A 9,585-nucleotide genomic window follows, 5' to 3' on the forward strand; every position below is an offset into this window, starting at 1 on the left:
GGCAAGATCTAACATGGTGCCCTTCAATTTTGCACTTGAAGCAAACAATCTTGGCCGGGTCTTTGACTTGTACTTTGCCCTTCTTCTTCTTGTTGTTGTTGTTGTTGGACTTGTTCTTGTTGTTGGATTTGAATCCAAGTCCACTCTTGTCATTGGGGGATTGTTGCACACTTAACATCGTGTCAAGTTTGCATTTCCCTTCATGACTCTTTACCAAGTCATTCTTCAAAGAAGTGACTTGGGCCTTGAGCTCTTTGATTTCCTCTACATGGTTAGTAACAACACAAGTACTAGAGGAAGTAGAACCTTCATTGTTAGAGCAACAAGGCAAGGAAGATAATTCATCACAAAATTTAGCAATACTATGAGTGGATGAATTACAAGGACTAGCACATGGCAATATAGCATTTTGAGTAGTAGTGCTAGTATCCACATGAGGCTCACAAGGTGTTGCCTTAGATATGATAGCCTCATGAGCTAACTTTAGCCTATCATGAGAGGCTAGAAGATCCTCATGGGAGCTAGAAAGCTTTCCATGATTTTCTTCCAATTTCCCATAATTGCAAGTTAGCAAATCAAGTTGAGCCCTTAGCTCAACATTCTCCTTCAAGGTAGATGCTTCACAAGAAGTAGAGTTAGTAGCACAAGCATCATTATCAATAGCAATAGGAGAAGGCAAGTTGGCATGCACTTTTAGATAAGAAGCTTTAAGTTGCTCATGCGACTCGGTGAGTTTGGTGAGCGCACTCTCAATGACCCTTGAGCCCTTTTTGAGTTGCTCAAAATCCTCAAGGAGTTTAGCATTAACAAACACAAGCTTATCATTTTTTAGCTTTAGTTCATTTGCCATCTCAAGAGCTCTATCATGGTTTTCCTTTTCTCTAGACAATTCTAGAGCAAAGGTCTCCTCAAGAGCTTCCTTGATGGTTTGTTCTTCTTCAAGTTCATTCTTTAATGATGCTACATCATCGGCATACTCTCGTTCAAGAGCACCCTTTTTATCAATGGTGTTCTCATGCATCCAAATAAGTTTTTGGCTCTCAATAGCAGTAGTCAAGATTTCAAAGAAGTGAGTGCTAGCAATTTTATCTTTGCAAATAATCTTGAATACACTCTTACCCTTATCGCGTAGAGAGACAACCCAATCCTCTTCTTCATAAACATCCTCATCCTTATCACCACGAGAAGTATGAGGTTCCATGGTAGGAGATACCGTGGGACCCTTGGCCATAAGGCACATATGAGAACCGTGAGATAAAGATGAGGAGTTACTTGAGGCTCCTTTCAAGATCTTGTCTTGACCAATAGAATCTTTGGTTTCCTCTACAATGTTAGTCACACAACAACTAGAGGAAATAGAAGCATTTTTATCATGGCCACAAGACAAAGCAAGCATATCATCATTAGATTTATTCAAGCAACTTACACATGATATGCAAGGACTATCAACACAAGCATGTAAATCATTTCTAGTGCTAGATGTGTTTGAGTCCGTAGATGAAACATTGCAATGAGATAGAGATGAAGAATCATCAATAGAAAGCTTAATATCAACATTGCAATTTTCATCACCACTCACCATATCATTACCTTGTGTCTTGACACACTTTGGTGAAGTGGATGAAGATGAGAACTCATCACGGCCGGAAGTGGAAGCAATGCAATCAACCTTAATAATATTGGACACATCATATTTATCTTGAATTTTTGTCCATAACTCATGAGTGCTCCAAAAAGGCAAGTATGGAAAAAGACCTACATCTCGGAAAGCATTCATAAGAACATAAGAAGCTTGAGAATTGAGATATAAATTTTTCTCATCCTCTAAAGATAGATTTTGTGAATCCATAGGAGGAGAAAAACCTATATCTACAATTTTCTCCATATGAGGGTCAATGTCCCGAAAATGACTAAGCATGCAAATTTTCCAAACAACATAATTTGTGCCATCTAATATAAGAGTGTTATCGTGCACTAATCCTCTAGCCGACATCTTTACTCTCAAGGCGGTGAAGCCTAAGACTGAGAGACCTTGCTCTGATACCAATTGAAAGGACACGGATGTCGCCTAGAGGGGGCTGAATAGGCGATTTAAAACTTTTACGAGATGGGCTTAACAAATGCGGAATAAAACTAGCGTTTACTTTGTCAAGCCCAAAGCCTATATACTATTGTTCACCTATGTGCACCAACAACTTATTCTAAGCAATGGTTCACCTATGTGCACCAACAACTTATGCTAAGCAATACAAGCAAGTATGTGATAGCAAGATATATATAACTTCAAGCACGATGGCTATCACAAGGTAAAGTGCATAAGTAAAGAGCTCGGGTATAGGGATAACCGAGGCACGCGGGAGACGATGATTTATCCCGGAGTTCACACTCTTGCGAGTGCTAATCTCCGGTGGAGAGGTGCGGTTGCTTAGTGCTCCCGAACGCCACAAGAGGCTCACCTTGAGGTGTGGTTGCTCGATGCACACCAACGCCACAAAGGCCTCACCCCAAGATGCGGTACTCACACCACACACCGAACGCCACGAAGGCGCCTCACCTAAATCTCCGGTGACCCTCGCCACAAAGGCCTAGGTCACGGTTCCACTAAGGGATTTCCTTCGAGGCGGAAACCGGGCCTTACACAAAGATTGGGGCACACATCCACAACTTAATTGGAGGCTCCCAACAAACCGCCACAAAGGCCTAGAATCCGTCTAGGGTTCCAAGAACCCAAGAGTAACAACCTTCTTGCTTTCACCTCCACGAATCACCGTGGAGAACTCAAACCGATGCACCAAATGCAATGGCAAGAACACCACAAAGATGCTCAAGTCCTTCTCTCTCAAATTCCAACAAAGCTACAAAAGCTATTGGGGAATAAGAGAGGAAGAACAAAGAGGAGAACACAAAATTCTCCAAGATCTAGATCCCAAAGATTCACTCACAAAGAGATGATTTGGTTTGGTCAAAGTGTGGATCTAGATCTCCTCTCTCTTTTCCCTCAAAATGGGGCAAGAATCATGGAGGGATAGAGAGATAGGGCAAGCTTCTCAAGAACAACAATGGAGGAGAGAGAGAGAGTGGAAGAAGCAACAGCCCAAGGAGGAAGAAGGGGGGTATTTATACCCCCCAAGAAAATCGAGCCGTTTGGGCAAAACCAGGGCCGGATAATCCGGCCTAAGTAAGGGCCGGATTATCCGGGGGCCGGATTATCCGGCCTCAGGGACAAAACCTGGACAAAATCCGGCCAAAAATCCGGCCCCTATACTGAGCAGCAATTCCTCAGGTCCTTAGCCGATTTCGGGGGGGGGGGGGGGGGGCGGATAATCCGGCCCGGATATTTCCGAAATATCCGGCCCAAGTAAACTGCAGAAACACCAAAACTAAAACGGGCATAACTTTAGCATCCGGACTCCGATTTTGATGATCTTGGGCTTGTTTTGAAGCTAGGAACAAGCTCTACAAGATCATGCAGGAAACCATCATAGTCCAACAAGGGAGGATAGAAACAAATGATGAAAGGTTTGACCTATCTAAAAAAGACATACCGGTAAAACCTCCAATCTTGAAAATGCAACAAGTTGCCCATGGAAAAACCATTCTCAATGAACTAGAGCTTGTCATGAGAATAAGCACAAGCTCTAAAACATCACATGGATAAGGTCCAAATAACAACCAAGAAAGATGATGTAAGGATGCAAAGGTTTGAGCTCTCTCCGAACGATACGATCGAGTTACTCACTCGAGAGCCCTCTTGATAGTACGGCAACTAAACTATAAACCGGTCTCCAACTACACTATGAGACCGGTGAGAAAGAAACCCTATCAAGAGCAAACCTTATACTTGCGCATTCCACTTGAGCTCGATGACGACGATCTTGACCTCAACAAGATGGAACGCTTTTCTTGCTTGTGCTTGCTTGAAGAAGTCTTGTGGATTGCTCCCCCATAATCCACCATGGGAGAGCTTCTTCTTCGGCGCATCTTCACATAACCATGACCACCATGTGGATGGCAAGACTCAAGCAAAAGATCTCTTCGAGATGGCTCATCTTGAACTTGCACATCATCCTGGCGACAATGGAAAATCCATCCTGGCGACCTTTGCCTTGCTTCTTCTTCCACCTATAGAGCATTTGTTTTTTAGCAGCGTGTGTAATTGGGAAAGACATATGACCTTATAATGTTACATCACAACCCAGGTATTCCTTTTTCGATAAAGGATGCTTTATTACTTTAAGAAACAATTACATCCAGCCTCTGCATAACCAGGATGCACACAGCCGTTTTGTTGTCTCAAGTCCAAAAGGATAAATAATAAAAACTAGGCGAGATACATATCGGAACGATGAATCATATAACGCCTAAGGTGTAGGTGGGGCATCTATCCGTAGATTATGCTGCCACCCATGTAGGGCAAAAGTATCCCTCGCCGCAGCCTCCAACCGTGTACAGACCTCCGTAAATAGGTCTCGGTTCTCCACTCTCTGAAGAGGTAACCATGAACGGAGAATATCTGTACATCTGTAGATGACCTGCAACAAAGAGCAATTTTTGTCATTAAAGATCTTGTCATTTCTACATAGCAAAAGTGAAATGACACGGATGTCGCCTAGAGGGGGGGGGGGTGAATAGGCGATTTAAAACTTTTACGAGATGGGCTTAACAAATGCGGAATAAAACTAGCGTTTACTTTGTCAAGCCCAAAGCCTATAAACTATGGTTTACCTATGTGCACCAACAACTTATTCTAAGCAATGGTTCACCTATGTGTACCAACAACTTATGCTAAGCAAGACAAGCAACTTATGTGATAGCACGATATATATATAACTTCAAGCACGATGGCTATCACAAAGTAAAGTGCATAAGTAAAGAGCTCGGGTATAGGAATAACCGAAGTGACGCGGAGACAACGATGTAGCCTGAAGTTCACACTCTTGCGAGTGCTACTATCCGTTGGAGCGGTGTGGATGACAAGTCACTCCAAATGCACGAGGGCCACCGTATTCTCCTCGAGAATTCCCACCAAAAGGGATGTCCTCGATCCACTATGGGACCTTAGGAAGGTCACCGAACCCGCACAAAGCTTGGGGCTATCTCCACAACTTAATTGGAGGCTCCCAACAAATTGCCACAAAGGCCTTGCCCTTGAAGATTCTCCACAACTTAATTGGAGTCCCCAAGAACACCACAAAGATGCCACAAAGGCCTTGCTCTTGAAGATTCTCCACAACTTAATTGGAGTCCCCAAGAACACCACAAAGATGCCACAAAGGCCTTGCCCTTGAAGATTCTCCACAACTTAATTGGAGTCCCCAAGAACACCACTAAGATGCCACAAAGGCCTAGAATCCGTCTAGGGTTCCAAGAACCCAAGAGTAACAACCTTCTTGCTTTCACCTCCACGAATCACCGTGGAGAACTCAAACCGATGCACCAAATGCAATGGCAAGAACACCACAAAGATGCTCAAGTCCTTCTCTCTCAAATTCCAACAAAGCTACAAAAGCTATTGGGGGAATAAGAGAGGAAGAACAAATAAGAGGAGGAACACCAAATTTCTCCAAGATCTAGATCTAGTGGATTCCCCTCACAAAGAGAGGGATTTGATTGGTAGGAATGTAGATCTAGATCTCCTCTTCCTTTTCCCTCAAAAAGATTCAAGAAGCATAGGAGGAGTAGAGGGAAAGGGAAGCTCTCAAGGTCAACAATGGTGGAGAGCACAAAGGGGAAGAGGTAGCTGCCCAAGGAGGAAGAAGGGGGGCTTAAATACCCCCTCCCATCGAAATATGACCGTTTGGGTCAGCTCAGGCCGGATTTTCCGGGCCGGATATTTGCAAAATATCCGGGCCCCGAAAAACGGCTAAGGACATGAGAAAACTGCTCTCAGGATGGGGGCCGGACATTTGGCCGGATATTTGCCCGGATTTGTCCAAAAACCGGATTTTTCCGGGGGGCCGGATTATCCGCCCCAAACTTGGGCCGGAATATCCGCCCCCCTGAAAACTGGCAGAAACATCAAACTGAAACGGGCATAACTTTAGCATCCGGACTCCGATTTTGATGATCTTGGGCTTGTTTTAAAGATAGGAACAAGCTCTACAAGATCATGCAGGAAACCATCATAGTCCAACAAGGGAGGATAGAAACAAATGATGAAAGGTTTGACCTTGAAAGGACACGGATGTCGCCTAGAGGGGGGGGGGGTGAATAGGCGATTTAAAACTTTTACGAGATGGGCTTAACAAATGCGGAATAAAACTAGCGTTTACTTTGTCAAGCCCAAAGCCTATATACTATTGTTCACCTATGTGCACCAACAACTTATTCTAAGCAATGGTTCACCTATGTGCACCAACAACTTATGCTAAGCAATACAAGCAAGTATGTGATAGCAAGATATATATAACTTCAAGCACGATGGCTATCACAAGGTAAAGTGCATAAGTAAAGAGCTCGGGTATAGGGATAACCGAGGCACGCGGGAGACGATGATTTATCCCGGAGTTCACACTCTTGCGAGTGCTAATCTCCGGTGGAGAGGTGCGGTTGCTTAGTGCTCCCGAACGCCACAAGAGGCTCACCTTGAGGTGTGGTTGCTCGATGCACACCAACGCCACAAAGGCCTCACCCCAAGATGCGGTACTCACACCACACACCGAACGCCACGAAGGCGCCTCACCTAAATCTCCGGTGACCCTCGCCACAAAGGCCTAGGTCACGGTTCCACTAAGGGATTTCCTTCGAGGCGGAAACCGGGCCTTACACAAAGATTGGGGCACACATCCACAACTTAATTGGAGGCTCCCAACAAACCGCCACAAAGGCCTAGAATCCGTCTAGGGTTCCAAGAACCCAAGAGTAACAACCTTCTTGCTTTCACCTCCACGAATCACCGTGGAGAACTCAAACCGATGCACCAAATGCAATGGCAAGAACACCACAAAGATGCTCAAGTCCTTCTCTCTCAAATTCCAACAAAGCTACAAAAGCTATTGGGGGAATAAGAGAGGAAGAACAAAGAGGAGAACACAAAATTCTCCAAGATCTAGATCCCAAAGATTCACTCACAAAGAGATGATTTGGTTTGGTCAAAGTGTGGATCTAGATCTCCTCTCTCTTTTCCCTCAAAATGGGGCAAGAATCATGGAGGGATAGAGAGATAGGGCAAGCTTCTCAAGAACAACAATGGAGGAGAGAGAGAGTGGAAGAAGCAATAGCCCAAGGAGGAAGAAGGGGGGTATTTATACCCCCCAAGAAAATCGAGCCGTTTGGGCAAAACCAGGGCCGGATAATCCGGCCTAAGTAAGGGCCGGATTATCCGGGGGCCGGATTATCCGGCCTCAGGGACAAAACCTGGACAAAATCCGGCCAAAAATCCGGCCCCTATACTGAGCAGCAATTCCTCAGGTCCTTAGCCGATTTCGGGGGGGCCGGATATTTTCGAAATATCCGGCCCGGATAATCCGGCCCGGATATTTCCGAAATATCCGGCCCAAGTAAACTGCAGAAACACCAAAACTAAAACGGGCATAACTTTAGCATCCGGACTCCGATTTTGATGATCTTGGGCTTGTTTTGAAGCTAGGAACAAGCTCTACAAGATCATGCAGGAAACCATCATAGTCCAACAAGGGAGGATAGAAACAAATGATGAAAGGTTTGACCTATCTAAAAAAGACATACCGGTAAAACCTCCAATCTTGAAAATGCAACAAGTTGCCCATGGAAAAACCATTCTCAATGAACTAGAGCTTGTCATGAGAATAAGCACAAGCTCTAAAACATCACATGGATAAGGTCCAAATAACAACCAAGAAAGATGATGTAAGGATGCAAAGGTTTGAGCTCTCTCCGAACGATACGATCGAGTTACTCACTCGAGAGCCCTCTTGATAGTACGGCAACTAAACTATAAACCGGTCTCCAACTACACTATGAGACCGGTGAGAAAGAAACCCTATCAAGAGCAAACCTTATACTTGCGCATTCCACTTGAGCTCGATGACGAGGATCTTGACCTCAACAAGATGGAACGCCTTTCTTGCTTGTGCTTGCTTGACGAAGTCTTGTGGATTGCTCCCCCATAATCCACCATGGGAGAGCTTCTTCTTCGGCGCATCTTCACATAACCATGACCACCATGTGGATGGCAAGACTCAAGCAAAAGATCTCTTCGAGATGGCTCATCTTGAACTTGCACATCATTTCTCCATGGCAAGCTTCAAGCTTATGAACTCTTCGAGTTGGCTCATCTTGAACTTGCACTTCATTCTTCATTCTTCATCATATTGATGTCTTGAAGTAACTTGAGGGCTCACTTCATCTTCATCTTCAAGACATACTTGACACTTGATATCCTTCATCAATTTCTTCTTATTGCAACCTTGAAGCCAACATATGGTTCAAGAATTGCCTATGGACAACTCCTACAAATATAACTCAATGCAAACATTAGTCCATAGGGATTGTCATTAATTACCAAAACCACACATGGGGGCTCCATGCACTTTCAATCTCCCCCATTTTGGTAATTGATGACAATCTCTTTGAGAGGTTTTATATAAGGAATTTAAGTAACAAATAAGTTGAATCTATAGAGCAAACTCCCCATAATATATGCATGTGTGAATGATCTTGACTTTCATTGCATATATTGGCATTCAAAGCCTAGTGGAGTTTCCTCTAAATATTCAACTATGCAAAGCAACAAGATGCAATGCAATAAAGGCACATGCTTAAGCACAAAGCAAAGACATAACCAAATTCCCTTAAACCCTCCAAACTTCTCCCCCATTGGCACCAATTGCCGAAATGGGTGAAAAATTTAGAAGGCCAATATAGTGAGAGTTCCTCCATAGCGTGTGCATTTCTCATAATTTGAGTGGAATCAAATGCACATATCCAATTACGAATATTCGGAAGGAATCACACCATAGATAGGATCAAAGATTGCAAAAAGATAACAAAGTCAAGAAGCTTCAACAAATGAAGCAAGCAACCAAATGAACCACAAAGAAGATACCAAAAGAAAGATAGATATTATGATAAGATCAAGAAGATTGCTCTAAATAATATGAGGAAGCTCCCCAAGGTTTGTGCACAAAACAAGACAATTTGCATTGGAGTATAAAGTGCACAAACATGGAATCATCACTCCCATAATATCATTCAAAAACAAAATATACCAAGTGAATCAAACTCTAATGATCACCAAAAGATAGTGCTCTAAATTAAATGAGGAAGCTCCCAAGGTACATGCATAAATTAAAATGTTGTATTTGAATACAATATGCATAACATGGAATCCTCACTCCCTCATTACCATTTAAAACACAAACATTTGGAATAGATCATAGATAGAGAAATAAGCTTAACACTTGCAACAAACAAATAGTTGAGCAACAAGTAAGAGGCACCATAATAAAAAGGCTCAACCAAGAGGATATGTGAAAGGCATGATAAAGCATATTATAAGACTATTACAAGGATGAGCAAAAAGCATCATCATAGTCTTCAATGAATTATATTGCTTAGCATGACCAATCAACACGCAATAAATAAATAAGATATCAAAAGGAGATG

This window comes from Lolium perenne, chromosome 7, assembly GCF_019359855.2.
Source record: "Lolium perenne isolate Kyuss_39 chromosome 7, Kyuss_2.0, whole genome shotgun sequence".
Lineage (NCBI taxonomy): Eukaryota > Viridiplantae > Streptophyta > Magnoliopsida > Poales > Poaceae > Lolium > Lolium perenne.